A 17,282-nucleotide genomic window follows, 5' to 3' on the forward strand; every position below is an offset into this window, starting at 1 on the left:
TAAATACTGTATATACAGTACATTGATACATACATATACATAGATACATATATATATATATATATAAGAATGCATTTTGCAAATAAATTCATTAAAAATCCTACAATGTGATTTTCTGGATTTTTTTCTCATTTTGTCTGCCATAGTTGAAGTGTACCTATGATGAAAATTACAGGCCTCTCTCATATTTTTAAGTGGGAGAACTTGCACAATTGGTGGCTGACTAAATACTTTTTTGCCCCACTGTACGTTTTCATTTCAGTATTCTCCATCTCCACTAACCTAAACTAATCATATGGATTGTTTTTCTATTAATAATGTCAAATTAACAGCTGTACAGAAAGACTCGTGTGAAGACATAATTACAGAGGAAGAACTTCTTGATGCAATTAAAGCCTTTAAGTCTGGGAAAACTCCAGGGCTGGATGGCGTACTAGTGGAGGTATACCAAACCTTTTTTTTCATATACTCAGAGGACCGTTATTATCATGTTTTAACCACTCCTATATAAATGCTTTCATATTTTCTGTCGGGATGAAGTGTTTGCGCCTCATGAAGATGGATTACTGGGCTGAACACGCAAACAACAAGTGGCTATTTGGACATAATTGATGGACTTTATGGAACAAACCAGTAATTTATTGTCGGACTGGGATTCCTGGGAGTGCCTTCTGATGAAGATAATCAAAGGTAAGTTAATATTTATAGTGTTATTTCTAACTTCTGTTGACTCCAAAATGGCAGATATTTCTCTGGCTGGATTGGGCTCTGAGTGCCGTTCTCAGATTATGCTTTTTCCGTAAAGTTTTCTTTAAATCTGACACAGTGGTTGCATTAAGGAGAAGTCTATCTTTAATTATGTGAATGACACTTGTATTTTTTATCAATGTTAATTATGAGTATTTCTGCAAAATCACCGGATGTTTTGGAATCAAAACATTACTGCACATAACGCGCCAATGTAAACTGAGATTTTTGGATATAAAAATGCACATTATCGAACAAAACATACATGTATTGTGTAACATGATGTCCTATGAGTGTCATCTGATGAAGATCATCAAAGGTTAGTGATTAATTTGATCTATATTTCTGCTTTTTGTGACTCCTCTCTTTGGCTGGAAAAATGGCTGTGTGTTTTTTTGACTTGGCGGTGATCTAACAATCATATGTTGTGCTTTCGCTGTAAAGTATTTTTTAAATCGGACACGATGGGTAGATTAACAAGAAGTGTATCTTTCATTTGCTGTGTTGGACTTGTTAATGTGTGAAAGTTACAAATTTCTAAAAAATATTTTTGAATTTCACCCACTGCCTTTTCAGCGGAATGTTGTCGAGGGGTTCCGTTAGCGGATCGCCTGCTCTAGAAAGGTTAATGAACATGCACCTGTGGAACGGTCGCTAAGTCACTAACAGCTTACAGACGGTAGGCAATTAAGGTCACAGATATGAAAACTTAGAACACTAAAGAGGCATTTCTACTGACTCTGGAAAAACACCAAAAGAAAGATACCCAGGGTCCCTGCTCATCTGCGTGAACGTGCCTTAGGCATGCTTCAAGGAGGCATGAGGACTGCAGATGTGTAAATAAACTGTACTGTGAGAAGCCTAAGACAGCGCTACAGGGAGCCGGGACGGACAGCTGATCGTCCTTGCAGTGGCAGACCACGTGTAACACCTGCACAGGATCGGTACATCCGAACGTCACACCTGCGGGACAGGTTCAGGATGGCAACAACAACTGCCCGAGTTACACCAGGAACGCACAATCCCTCCATCAGTGCTCAGACTGTCCGCAATAGACTGAGAGAGGCTGGACTGAGGGCATGAAGGCCTGTTGTAAGGCAGGTCCTCACCTGACATCATAGGCAACAATGTCGCCTATGGGCACAAACCCACTGTCACTGGACCAGACAGGACTGGCAAAACGTGCTCTTCACGGTTTTGTCTCACCAGGGGGGATGGTCGGATTCGCGTTTATCGTTGAAGGAATGAGCATAACACCAAGGCCTGTACTCTGGAGCGGGATTGATTTGGAGGTGGAGGGTCCGTCATGGTCTGGAGCGTTGTGTCACAGCATCATCGGACTGAACTTGTTGTCATTGCAGGCAATCTCAATGCTGTGAGTTAGAGGGAAGACATCCTCCCTCATGTGGTACCCTTCCTGCAGGCTCACCCTGACATGACCCTCCAGCATGACAATGCCACCAGCCATACTGCTCATTCTGTGCGTGATTTCCCGCAAGACAGGAATGTCAGTGTTCTGCCATGGCCAGCGAAGAGCCCGGATCTCAAGGGTGAGGCCTAGGGCCATTCCGGGAACTTGCAGGTGCCTTGGTGGAAGAGTGGGGTAACATCTCACAGCAAGAACAGTCAAATCTGGTGCAGTCCATGAGGAGATGCACTGCAGTACTTAATGCAGCTGGTGGCAACACCAGATACAGACTGTTACTTTTGATTTTGACCCCCACTTTGTTCAGGGACACATTATTCAATTTCTGTAAAAAATAAATAAATAAAAAATGTTTTTTTTTTGCTGAGTTTATATCTCACTACGTACTGTACCTTACCATTTCGTATCTCTCCAAAACATTGACAGTGATTGCTTTGTAGGAGGTTAAAGGCAACATTTGAATTATCGCAAATCGAAACTTTGGTTACCAGCTGACAACAGACAATACATTAATTTCATACATATTATGGCAAATATTGCTAAATTAAAACAAAATATATAGTTTTAAGAGTGTTAGCCTGATAATTCAAATGTAAAATAGAAATTATATAAATATATAAATTACACTATAAGTGAGAATAACATTGAATACTGATAATATAAAGTGTAATTAGTAGCACATTTGTCTGGAACCTTATAAAATGAAAGCAGGTTTGTCCATTCTGACCAGTAGGGCCAGCAGATGGTACCTTACCCATTTCTAATTTTCCAGCAAGGCAATGCAGTAGACCTAATCTCATTCTTTAGATGATAAGGATAAGGGGGCTTTCCATTAGAATACCCTCAGAGAGGAGCATTTTATTCTCGATGAGGTGAGGTGTGTAGGGCACGCACGTCACGCCATGCCATGACACGGCCATTTCTGGGATACACTCACCTTTACGTTGAGTTTAGCCCACCTTCTCACGTTGTTTAATTAATACACCTGTATCTTGTTCATGCAATTTACCTTGAATATCTTTGACGTTTGTCATCCCACATTTTCCTATAGAAACTATATTTATTATTATAACACATTTTAGTTTTGATATACGTCTCACTTTCAACAGATTACAGAGTTATCAAGGTTGTAGAGTGGATTAGGGTGAAATCTGAACTGAGGGTATTAGCCGGTTGTTTATGATCATCTGTATATCTGCACTCAGATGTTAAGCAAGGGCGACCAAAACTGAACTACACCAACTATTTATAGTGAGAGAGGGATTTACTCAGGAGGTGGCTTCATTCCTGAGAAGCTCTTCTATGTAAGGCCTTGGTCAGTATAGTAAGGGACCAAAGGAACATTCTGATGCCAATTTTACTTACAGTAACAAATGTTTCAAAACAAAACAATGTCAGAGTGACATGATGTAACAGCAAACATCCATTTTAAAATGATAATTGTGTGTGTGGGAGCAGCATGTGTTTCTGTGAGTGTGTGTGTGTGCTTGCTTGATATTCCAGGAAAGAATTCCTGCTGAGCCTGACCAGACAGACGTGGAAGAATTCAGGAATGCCACTGCAGCCTCCCCGTGCACCCACTGTGTGGCCTGTTCCCAAAACAATACGGAGCAGAACAATTAGACAAATCCTTAAAAGGAAGCTGGAGTGAACAATGGAGGAAGGCCTCCAAGTAAACAGGTAGGCTTGGAGCCTGCATACCCCTCATTTCAATCCTCTCCTCCCTCCAGTGATAAGAGACTGGGGAATGTTTAAAGCAGGGGGCTTGGGTTGGGAGGGGGCACACAGATAGAGCAGCAGAGATCCTGTCCCACAACTGACATGTCGTGTTCCTACCCAAGCTTCAAGCTTCATCCACCTTCATTGTTAACACAAGGGTTCTGTTTCTTTAACTTTCTCAGTCAGATTCTACTAAACCAGATGTTAGTGTGATCATTTGTGTGTTTTCTTCTTCCTCTTCTTCTCACAGTCCCGATTACACTTAAAATCACACACTGTCACAACATCTGTCTCAACAGATTCCAAGTGCATTGCCACTCATACCATACCCTTAGCATCTATAACTAATTGGTGACGAGTTAGATTCAAACCTATTCTGTTAACGGGGAAAAATGTGTGATATGTTTTGGCCGTGGTACCCTCTCTATATTTGGCCTGGTGTTCTCTATGCAGCTGCTCATGCAGATCTGTCTGGGCGTACTCACGTCAGACACCTCTCTACGATGTAATTCCTCAATCCACGGCCACACTCCTCCAGTATGTCACACACTAAGTGTTGGGGTCAATTCCTGCTCTTCAGGTCAACAACACTCAGCATTCACAGAAATAAACACCTTGGTTTTGCTCTTTGTTCTAAAGAAGTTATGGGAGGCAAGAAACAAAATCTTATTGAGTGCATTGTTTTGAATTAGAATATGCCTATATGGCTGACGTGGGTTCCTGGGAAGATTCCAACCATCGCAGCTGCCAGGCAACCAATTATATGTAACTCAACTGCAATCTCACCAACGAGTTACGACTACGACTGGCCATTCCAATTAAAAACCAAGCAGCTGGTCAAGCTCCTATCTAAGCTATGCTCTGTAACATACACCAATGGAAAAGTTTTGATATTTTCAGAGATTTCTTAGTTGAGTATGTAATGGTACAAATTACATTTATCCTGAGAGGACAGTTAAATGTGGAGTCAAGTAAAAAAAAAAAAGTCCAGCCAGTCCCCTTTGTTAATGTCCAAAAAATGCCTGCTATTCAGAATTCCATCCGACTGACATCATGCTTTTATAGGGTTGCACTTTTTTCCCTTTTTCATCAGCGGAATTCCCAACTTTTGAATGAGCAGTGTCTGCCAAACAGGACTCGAGGTCACTCCACCCATTCGCACATGCATGTATACGCACACACACTTCCCATATCGACAGATCCTCCCAAAACACACATTTGTGGACAGAAACACACTCAGAGGTCCCACACCCCTTCCATTTTACAGAGCTCTGTATCAGCTGTGCCAAGTTTCTAATCTGCCTGGTGACATCCCTGCTTCCACCATGGGGCAGAGGGAGAGATAAGCACACTCCTCTGTGCGGTAAATCACTCCACACACCCACTCATTCACTCGTTTGACTATTATTCAATTAGCCTGCTCTCACAATGGCCACGGTACCAGACTTCTACAATCAGACAACAAAATGGCTTCTACAGTAATTAGCCAATGACATACTCCTGGTTTTGTTATTGCAATACAAGCTAGATGATGGATACTGCATCCAGTACTACGTGATCACTTACATGGGCTCCCTGGGAAACAATAAGGATTTTATAATGACATGAACCTGCGGTGAAATAAATTGGGAACAAACTGTCTACAGTCCTAATTATAGGACTGACTAATTACTAGTGTTATACTGAATCAGACTGAGCAGACAGTCTACTGTGATATCCCTATACTTGTGACTGCTTGGGAAATGCTCCCACTGAGCTCTATAGAGAATACTACGACACTCAACAAGTACTAGGGGAGAAATGACTGATAAGCATACAGTAATTTGATAATGTAAACATGTTTCTATTACGCCCCATTGTAATGTTGTACATTTCACAATCTTGAAGTGTGCAGAGTAGTCCTCTCTTTTGGGTCGGTTGGGAGAATGTATGCACACATGACTGTAAGTCGCTTTGGATAAAAGCGTCTGCTAAATGGCATATATTATATTATTATTATTACAACAATCATTTAATAGCTCACGCAATCATTCAATAACATTGTAAGAAAAAAGCAGAAATGTGTCTCTGTCACCGTGTGAGTACTGACCCCAGGGCTGAGTGCCACACGGCTGTTAGCTTTGGAGAGAAGTGGGGCGGGCGGAGGGCCAGTCTGCTGCCGGGACGGAGGACGGCCTGGCTATGTTGCGCCCCAGATAGCGTCCCGGGGTGAGGAGTGATTTATCCGTCTATGTTTGGGATGGGGCCACCATCAGACAACCTCCCTCTGATTAGGGGTCAGTCTCAGACAGAGCAGCCAGCCAGCCATGAGTGCAGCAGAACAGACCAGACGTGCAGCCTGCCTCCGTCGCGTCCGAGCCCCCGGATGCATCCTGACCACCACACAAATGGAGTTTCCATACGCTGCCCCAAACACACACACACACACACATCGGTGAGCCAGGAGTCAACCCAATTGAGGTGGCCTTGACATTCCCTCAACCCAACAACAAAAGGATTCGGTGAATCTCAGTCCCCCACTGTTTAACTCCTGTCCCAGTGGAGTATTTAATACCACTGTGTCTTCCTAACACTCGGGGTTCACTTGCAGGTTACTGCCGCCCCTGTTTTACTGGGGCCTTGGATCCATTGTAGGCATTTTCTGAACATTGCAATAGCTGACCCTTTCAATATAAAGGTGAACCCCTTCAGTTCACTGTACCTTTCATTTGTCATCTTAATTCCATTGCTACAACTATAATTATGTATTTAATCAATTATCAGTATTTATTATTTTTATTTCATAATCAGTGCTTTGAGCTCAATGTATAAAGTGGTTTATATTTACATTTACATTTAAGTCATTTAGCAGATATATTTTATATATATTTTAAAACATGATTTCCTTTTGTTTCTTGCTGAATTTGTATAATTACAAAAAAAAGTATATATTTTTTGTACTCTTCCATACAGTGTTATGACAAAGCAATGTGCAGTTTTCACGTAGAAAACGACGTCTTCAGAAGTCATTCTCCAGTCATTCAAGGAAGTGAGTGCTAATCAGTACAGATTAAAACCTGAACAATACATTGTAAACTATCTACACAACTACACCGGGACTGTTCATAAATCTTACAGCCATAACTACTATCTGCATCGGAGTTTCTGTTCTACAATATACAGGGAAACAGAGGGCTGGACAAAGCCTGGAAATATACTAAACGACCTCATACAGAGTACATGCAGGATATTTACTGCCCATTTCTATGAGTGATTTACCATCCTGTATAGATACCAGGACAATAAGCTATGATTGATCAGACTACATATACATAGGGAAATGTGATGTAATTACATTGAAGCCATTCAGGCTTTATCCCATCAAACTGTAGCCTACTGTACAGTCAGCCCACAACACTCAATTAAATCATACACATTCACGAACAAACACATACACACTCTCCTGCCTCTCCTCTACCCCTCGGCTCTTTCTCTCCCCTCCTCTCCTCTGTATCTCTCTCCATCTTTCTCACTGATTTCTTAACACCCCTGTTCCAACATGAACATGAAACAGCATACAGGTGTAAGATTTTAATTTGACCTGTATTTGTTGCTTTATCGGTGGTCAGGCTATTAGCTGGTCAAAATGAGGCTACATGAAAAGTGGAATACTGTTAATATAACTGCGTGTTAGTACGGGTTTTCAGTAATTGTATGTAAATCCTCAGCAACAAAAAAGTGATCCAATTAAGTTCTTACATCTGTATGCACACAACAGCAGAGAATGAAATCACCCTGTAGGAATGCCTTACAAAAACAAAATCACTTTTCAGATCTATGCAAATAGAGCACATATGGGGAAGTCTAAAACGAAATGGTGATCCTGTATTGTCGTGACCAAACAGTGAGCCGTGCTGGGGATTACAGGGCCAAGGATACCCCTCCCTCTCTAGCATGCTCCAAATAGGACCCACTGGTGTTCACGTGCTGGTTCTCTCCCTTACCTTCCAACTATGTGTCTGCAAATCACAACGTTACCTTCACACCTCCCGGCCCTGACGTCAGACCATGTGACACATACACTCGCCTACATATTTATTTGGACAGAGAAGGTAAAACTTTTAATCTGGCTCTATACTCCAGCATTTTGGATTTGAGATCAAATGTTTTATGAGGCAACAGTACAGAAAGTAACCTTTTATTCGAGGGTATTTTCATACATATCTGTTTTACCATTTAGAAATGAATGCACTTTGTGTATCTAGTCCCCCTATGAAGGTGTCATAAGTACTTGGACAAATGCACTTATAGTGTGTTATATTTTGTCAAAAGTTTAGTATTTGGTACAATATATTCCATGCACACAATGACTACATTAAGCTTGTGACTCTACAAACTTGCTGGATGTATTTGCAGTTTGTTTTGGTTGTTTCAGATTATGTTTTTGCCCAATATAAATGAATGGTAAATAATGTATTGTGTCATTTTGGAGTCATTTGGTTTGCGAATAAGAATATCATATGTGTATTAATACTTCTACATTAATGTGGATGCTTCCAGAATTATGCATAATCATGAATGCATCGCAAATATTGTTGAGTGAGAAAGTCACAGATGCACAAAGATCATGGGGGGTATGATATGTATGCTTCTGTAACTTTTTCACTCATCTTTATTCACAATTCATTCATGATTATCTGTAATTATGGTAGCATCCACATTACAAATGAGACAACATTTGGTGTCATTTGCCAGTCATACAGAGCCTGAAGACAAAATGCTCAACAACAACCAGTGACAACATAGTATATAGCCTGGCCTACTTCTAGCCTATTACTACTACAACAACCATACAATAGTCAAGTGCGACATTTTAGTTGATTCTCCCAAGCTATGTCTTGGGAGTGAAAATAGTGTGCTCATTGTTTTTGCTATTATTAGTAGTAGCCTAGGCTAACACGGCTAATACAATTAGCCAGTTAGTCAAATACCGACCCACCCTCTCAGAATGTCTAGGTCGAGAAAACAACATAAGTATGTACTGCTCAATTGTCACCGTGTGTGGATTAGGAAAACGTCGATTAATTTAGGCAGACTGCTGAATTTCGAGTGAAAATAAAAAGAGTTTTGCTGTCCTGTGTAACCTTCCCATTTCAAATTGTAAGTGAACCATTTGCTAAGGATGGAGTTTGGTGACACACTAATCATTTTTGCAAAGTGCTAAGATGTAGGTAATATAATCAGCAGCTGCACCTCACGGTGTAGAAAGGTTCCGTTGAAAGGCTGCTGCGCTGACAAACTACGCAAGACTGCCCTCTGGAGGGATTTAAAAAAAAATGTATTTTAGTTCAGCTCCTAACTTTATTTGAAAAGGGATTCAGAAAGATGAATTTGCTGGTGCAAAAAAACGGCACAATATTATATTAATTATATAGAACTATAAACATAAAACGAATTGCATGTAGACACATCTGAGAAAGCAGGATGAGAGTAGCCTTTCAGTAGCTTAATGCCTTTTGAATGGGTGTCAATTTATGGATAATAATACACTAGGCCTGGATACTGGAAAGGAGACTGTACTTGAAAAAGGGAGGAACCCGCCGTCTGCTCTTGGGGAACTGGAAGTAAACTGTTTGCTATTCTAATGACACAGTGTGTTTATAATTTGTTTGAAGCTTATAGTAGCTCCAAAACATAAATGGAGACTTACTTTCCTGTGTAGGACACACTCTAAAAAAGGCCTAATGTGGATGCTAAAAAAACAGAAGACAGACCTAACATATATTCACTATTAATTCAATACTGTGGAGAAACCTAGTAGCACATTTTGATTTAATGAATTTGTTATATTTCAATTCAAACCCTTGAACTTGAATAATACTGTTATAAGTTATTATTAGTAAGATAGTCCTTGAACAATAATGTGTAACGGAGGTTTTTAGCTACCAAGCATAAAAGTATAGGCGACATACCTATGCCACAGATGTCAAAGTGAGAAAAGAATAATGGCAGCTTGGGACTATCTGTTGTTGCAGATGTACCAGTGTGGGTAAGTCATGTTACTGGCGTTCTCAGCACTTGGTGTGAGTCTAGTTCCTTGTTGTTTATCCTACAACAGTGTTTTTAATATTGCACCTGAACTGACACACACACACACACACACACACACACACACACACACACACACACACACACACACACACACACACACACACACACACACACACACACACACACACACACACACACACACACACACACACACACACACACACACACACACACACACACACACACACACACAACAAAGGGGCCTGACCCAGGTCATGACACTCTGACCTCTCTCACTCTATTTAGATTTTATTTTCACGTTTTTTTTTTTAAAGTTCTTTTTTAGGAAATCCTACCGGTGATCCCAAAATAGGAAGAGCGGTGTGAATTTTATAGAACAAGGTTTCCTCTCGGATGGAGGATGTTCCCAGCCTATCTTTCATGGATAGAGCAAACAGGAGTCATTGGGGCGAGGAAGTGTGGACAGGTGCTCTCGGAAATATTCAAAGATCCACAGAAATAAAACACAATGGTCCACTTTAATCATATTATCACTGCCACTAAGCACTATATCAAAGTCCACCAAATTCGTTTTTCAATTGAAATGTTCTTTGCTGGATTTTTTTAATGTTCTGGTTTTATTAGTATGCCTATTATCAAAATAAATAATTATGATAAAAAACTTATTTAATATCGATTAATATATTTTAAATATCAGTTACTTTCATTATACCTAAATTTCAAATTATTATAAAATTAAAATGTTTTTCGTATGAAATTATTTTTTTTTTAGAAATAAATACTTTCAGTGATTTGTACCTTTATGGGTGGTTCTATTCAAAGCACAATTGTTTATGAAATAAAATCACTGTATTTTATTCCTGGTTATGGTGAACCATCCTCCTCAATGAATTTCCTTTTTTTTTAAAATAGTGAAACATTAAAAAAGGTATGATTTTCAGATTAAAATATCCGAAATATATTCACGTCACCAAACAATTGATTAAAACACAATGTTTTGCAATGGTCTACAGTAGCCTCAGCAGCACTCTGTAGGCTAGCACCATAGTGTAGCTGGAAGCAGCTAGCTTCTATCCTCCTCTGAGTACATTGACTACAATATAAAACCTAGGAGGCTCATGGCTCGCACCCCCTTCCAAAGACTTTCTACCAGCATGTCACATGTGCAACCAGAGGGGGAAAAAACTCTAGAGCATCTTTACTCCACACAAAGAGATGCATACAAAGTTCTCTCTCACCCTCCATTTGGCAATTCTGACCATAATTCTATCCTCCGGATTCGGGAGGGGTTGAAATATATTATGGATCACAAAGGGAAACCCAGCCGCGAGCTACCCAGTGATGCGAGCCTACCAGACGAGCTAAATGCCTTTTATGCTAGCTTTTAGGCAAGCAACACTGAAGCATGCATGAGAGCACCATCTGTTCCAGATGACTGTGTGAACAAGCTCTCTTTAGCCGATGTGAGCAAGACCTTTAAACAGGTCCACATTCACAAAGCCACAGGGCCAGACGGATTACCAGGATGCGTACACAAAGCATGCGCAGACCAAGTGTCTTCAGTGACATTTTCAACCTCTCCCTAACTGAGTCTGTAATACCTACATGTGTCAAACAGAGAACCATAGTCCCTGTGCTCGAGAAAGTGAAGGTCACCTGCCTAAATTATTACCTCCCCATAGCACTCACGTTGCTATCCATGAATGCTTTGAAAGGCTGGTATTGGATCACATCAACACCATCATGCCGGAAATCCTAGCCTAGACCCACTCCAATTCGTATACCGCTCCAACAGATCCACAGATGACGCAATCTCAATCGCATTCCACACTGCCCTTTCCAACCTGGAAAAAAGGAAGAATCCTGTTCATTGACTACAGCTCAGCATTCAACAACATAGTGCCCACAAAGCTCATCACTAAGCTAAAGACCCTGGGACTAAACATCGCCGTCTGCAACTGGATCCTGGACTTCCTGACGGGCCAACCCCCAGTTGGTAAGGGTAGGTAACAACACATCTGCCACGCTGATCCTCAACACTGGGGCCCCTCAGGGGTGCGTGCTTAGTCCCCGCACGACACCATTACAATCATAAGTTTGCTGACGACATAACAGTGGTAGGCCTGATAACAAACCACGATGATACAGCCTAAAGGGAGGAGGTCAGAGACCTGGCAGTGAGGTGCTAGGACTACAACCTCTCCCTCAATGTGAGTAAAATAAAGGAGCTGATCGTGGACTATAGGAAAAGGACGGCCGAAAAGGTCCCCGTTAACACCGACGGGGCTGAAGTGAAGAGGGTCGAGAGTTTCAAGTTTCTTGGTGTCCACATCACCAACAAACTACCATGGCCCAAACACACCAAGACAATTGTGAAGAGGGCACAACAACACCTTTTACCCCTTAGGAGACTGAAAAGATTTGCCATGGGTCCCCAGATCCGCAAAAGGTTCCTCAGCTGCACCATCGATGGTTGCATCACCGCTACATATGGGAACTGCTCGGCATCTGCGCTACAGAGGGTAGCGCGTATGGCCCAGTGCATCACTGGGCCAAGCTTCCTGACATCCAGAACTTATATACTAGGCAGTGTCAGAGGAAGGCCCAAACAATTGTCAAAAACTCAGTCACCCAAGTCATAGACTGTTCTCTCTGACACTGCCTAGAATATTGGTCCTGGATGTCAGGAAGCTTGGCCCCAGTGATGTACCGGAGCGCCAAGCGGTACCGGAGTGCCAAGTCTAGGACCAAAAGGTTCCTTAACAGCTTCTACCCCAAGCCATAAGACTGCTGAACAATTAATCAAATGGCCACCAATTAATCAAATGGTCATTAATCAATGAACCCCCCTTTGTTTTTACATTGCTGCTACTCACTGTTTATTGTCTATGCATAGTCACTTTACAAATTACCTCGACTAACCACCCCCGCACATTGACTCAGTACCAGTACCCCCTGTATATAGCCTCATTATTGTTATGTAATTTTCTTGTGTTACTTTGTATTTGACATTTTTTTACTTTAGTTTATTTAGCTAATATTTTCTTAACTCTGTTTCTTCAACTGCATTTTTGGTTAAGGGCTTGTAAGGAAGCATTTTATGGTAAGGTCCACCCCTGTTGTACTCGGCGCATGTGACGAATAACATTTGATTCCATTTGATTTGACTTACACAGTAATTATGACAACTTCCATAGGACGTCCTTCAACCTATCAGAGCTTTTGCAGCATGAACTGACATGTTGTCCACCCAAACAAAGGATCAGAGAATGTATCTGGTACTGAAAGCACAAACTACAGCTAGCTAGCACTACAGTGCATAAAATGTGGTGAGTAGTTGACTCAAACAGAGAAAGGCAATAGCTGAACAGTTTTCTTCCAAAATTAAGGAGAAGCAAGAGAGAGAGAGAGTGAGAGAGCTAGCTGTATTTTGTAGTATATATTTACTCACTTTCACTTACTTAGCTAGCATCAAATGGAGCTAGATAGTTTAGCCTACTTAAACATCTGGCTCAAACAGAGAGAAATGCTATGTTAGCTAGCTGACTATGGCTATCCAACACGGGAACTCTTCCAAGTCAAGGTAAGCTTTTGTTTTTAAAAAATGTATTACCACCGGGGCCTGCTGGTGTAACTGCTAAACTGCTTGCTGCTGACTGTACACTGTACTGCATGATTGTAGCGGTTTTACAAACTCATTAGTTCTAGTAGCTGGTCACAGACAGCTGATGTCTTGTGCACTGAAGTCCACATGCGAAGGGAAAAGGTGAGAGGAGTAGAACGTGTAGATAGACGCGAGAAGGAATTATATATACTGTTCATGAGCTGTTTGTATGTGGCTGCTATGAAAGTGAACTGTGTGATCAGGGGTGTATTCATTACGCCGATTGTTTTGAAAAATGTATCTTAAATGGAAGCAAACGTAACAAAACAGGGATAACCATACCTGAATATGTCCAGTAGAAACTATAGTTTGCTGTTGGACTAATGATCGCACCCTAGATCAGCTAGATGCAGGCAAGAGTGTGCAATACGGTATTGAATGTGTCACTGCCTGTCACCTTGATTACTCAAAATTCTCTCGACCTGTGCACCTACGTTGTAAACTTTAATTCATTGGCGTTGTAGCAACCTCATAATGGGTACAGGGTAAATTTGAGTATCATGTAGTAGCCTAACCCTATTGATGTTACATTGAGCTGGGTGAATGGAATATGAATGACAGTCTGTTATGCAGGTGAAAGAGGACCCAAAAGCGACTTAACGAAAATAGAGTCTTTATTCCAGTATTTGACAAAAGTGATAATCCTGGATATATCAAGGTGAAAACAAAACAGGAAAACTGAAATCCACTCGTCAGTAGAGAGGACTGACTGGAGACTCGACCATAGACTGCAGGTTGCTTCGGGAAGGCACCGACCGTAGCAGACCTAGACACCTGCTCACACGCAGCATCTGAAGAAGGTAAAACACGACAGGGCGAGACAAGGACACAGAACAGCGAACCTCATACAAGGATACGACAAGGACAGAAGCGGAAAACAGAGGGAGAAATAGGGGCTCTAATCAGAGGGCAAAATAGGGGACAGGTGTGAAAAGAGTAAATGAGGTAGTTAGGAGAATGAGGAACAGCTGGGAGCAGGAACGGAACGATAGAGAGAGAGAGCGAGAGAGGGAGAGAGGGAGGGGGAGAGAGGGATAGAAAGAGGGAAAGAACCTAATAAGACCAGCAGAGGGAAACGAATAGAAGGGAAGCACAGAGACAAGACATGATAACCAATGACAAAACATGACAGTACCCCCCCCACTCACCGAGCGCCTCCTGGCGCACTCGAGGAGGAACCCTGGCGGCAACGGAGGAAATCATCAATCAACGAACGGTCCAGCACGTCCCGAGATGGAACCCAACTCCTCTCCTCAGGACCGTAACCCTCCCAATCCACTAAGTACTGGTGACCACGTCCCCGAGAACGCATGTCCATGATCTTCCGTACCTTGTAAATAGGTGCGCCCTCGACAAGGACGGGGGGGGGGGGACGAACGGGGGCGCGAAGAAAGGGCTTGACACAGGAGACATGGAAGACAGGGTGGACGCGACAAAGATGTCGCGGAAGAAGCAGTCGCACAGCGACAGGATTGACGACCTGGGAGACACGGAACGGACCAATGAACCGCGGAGTCAACTTGCGAGAAGCTGTCGTAAGGGGAAGGTTACGAGTGGAAAGCCACACTCTCTGGCCGCGACAATACCTAGGACTCTTAATCCTACGTTTATTGGCGGCTCTCACAGTCTGCGCCCTGTAACGGCAAAGTGCAGACCTGACCCTCCTCCAGGTGCGCTCACAACGTTGGACAAACGCCTGAGCGGAGGGAACGCTGGACTCGGCGAGCTGGGACGAGAACAGAGGAGGCTGGTACCCCAGACTACTCTGAAACGGAGATAGCCCGGTAGCAGACGAAGGAAGCGAGTTGTGAGCGTATTCTGCCCAGGGGAGCTGTTCTGCCCAAGACGCAGGGTTTCTAAAAGAAAGGCTGCGTAATATGCGACCAATCGTCTGATTGGCCCTTTCTGCTTGACCGTTAGACTGGGGATGAAAACCGGAAGAGAGACTGACGGAAGCACCAATCAAACGACAGAACTCCCTCCAAAACTGTGACGTGAATTGCGGACCTCTGTCTGAAACGGCGTCTAACGGGAGGCCATGAATTCTGTACACATTCTCAATGATGATTTGTGCCGTCTCCTTAGCGGAAGGAAGCTTAGCGAGGGGAATGAAATGTGCCGCCTTAGAGAACCTATCGACAACCGTAAGAATCACAGTCTTCCCCGCAGACGAAGGCAGACCGGTAATGAAGTCTAAGGCGATGTGAGACTATGGTCGAGAAGGAATGGGAAGCGGTCTGAGACGACCGGCAGGAGGAGGGTTACCTGACTTAGTCTGCGCGCAGTCCGAACAAGCAGCCACGAAACGGCGCGTGTCACGCTCCTGAGTAGGCCACCAAAACCGCTGGCGAATAGAAGCAAGCGTACCCCGAACGCCGGGGTGGCCAGCTAACTTGGCAGAGTGAGCCCACTGAAGAACAGCCAGACGAGTAGAAACAGGAACGAAAAGAAGGTTACTAGGACAAGCGCGCGGCGACGCAGTGTGAGTGAGTGCTTGCTTAACCTGTCTCTCAATTCCCCAGACAGTCAACCCGACAACACGCCCATCAGGAAGAATCCCCTCGGGGTCGGTAGAAGCCACAGAAGAACTAAAGAGACGGGATAAGGCATCAGGCTTGGTGTTCTTATTACCCGGGCGATAAGAAATCACGAACTCGAAACGAGCGAAAAACAACGCCCAACGAGCTTGACGTGCATTAAGTCGTTTGGCAGAACGGATGTACTCAAGGTTCTTATGGTCAGTCCAAACGACAAAAGGAACGGTCGCCCCCTCCAACCACTGTCGCCATTCGCCTAGGGCTAAGCGGATGGCGAGCAGTTCGCGGTTACCCACATCATAGTTGCGTTCCGATGGCGACAGGCGATGAGAAAAATAAGCGCAAGGATGGACCTTATCGTCAGACTGGAAGCGCTGGGATAGAATGGCTCCCACGCCCACCTCTGAAGCGTCAACCTCGACAATGAATTGTTTAGTGACGTCAGGAGTAACAAGGATAGGAGCGGATGTAAAACGCTTCTTGAGGAGATCAAAAGCTCCCTAGGCGGAACCGGACCACTTAAAGCACGTCTTGACAGAAGTAAGAGCTGTGAGAGGGGCAGCAACTTGACCGAAATTACGAATGAAACGCCGATAGAAATTAGCGAAACCTAGAAAGCGCTGCAACTCGACACGTGACCTTGGAACGGGCCAATCACTGACAGCCTGGACCTTAGCGGGATCCATCTGAATGCCTTCAGCGGAAATAACAGAACCAAGAAATGTGACAGAGGAGACATGAAAGGCGCACTTCTCAGCCTTCACGTAGAGACAATTCTCTAAAAGGCGCTGGAGTACACGTCGAACGTGCTGAACATGAATCTCGAGTGACGGTGAAAAAATCAGGATATCGTCAAGGTAGACAAAAACAAAGATGTTCAGCATGTCTCTCAGTACATCATTAACTAATGCCTGAAAAACAGCTGGAGCATTAGCGAGACCGAACGGCAGAACCTGGTACTCAAAATGCCCTAACGGAGTGTTAAACGCCGTTTTCCACTCGTCCCCCTCTCTGATGCGCACGAGATGGTAAGCGTTACGAAGGTCCAACTTAGTAAAGAACCTGGCTCCCTGCAGAATTTCGAAGGCTGACGACATAAGGGGAAGCGGATAACGATTCTTAACCGTTATGTCATTCA

This window comes from Oncorhynchus gorbuscha, linkage group LG07 (assembly GCF_021184085.1).
Source record: "Oncorhynchus gorbuscha isolate QuinsamMale2020 ecotype Even-year linkage group LG07, OgorEven_v1.0, whole genome shotgun sequence".
In the NCBI taxonomy this organism is placed as follows: Eukaryota; Metazoa; Chordata; class Actinopteri; order Salmoniformes; family Salmonidae; genus Oncorhynchus; species Oncorhynchus gorbuscha.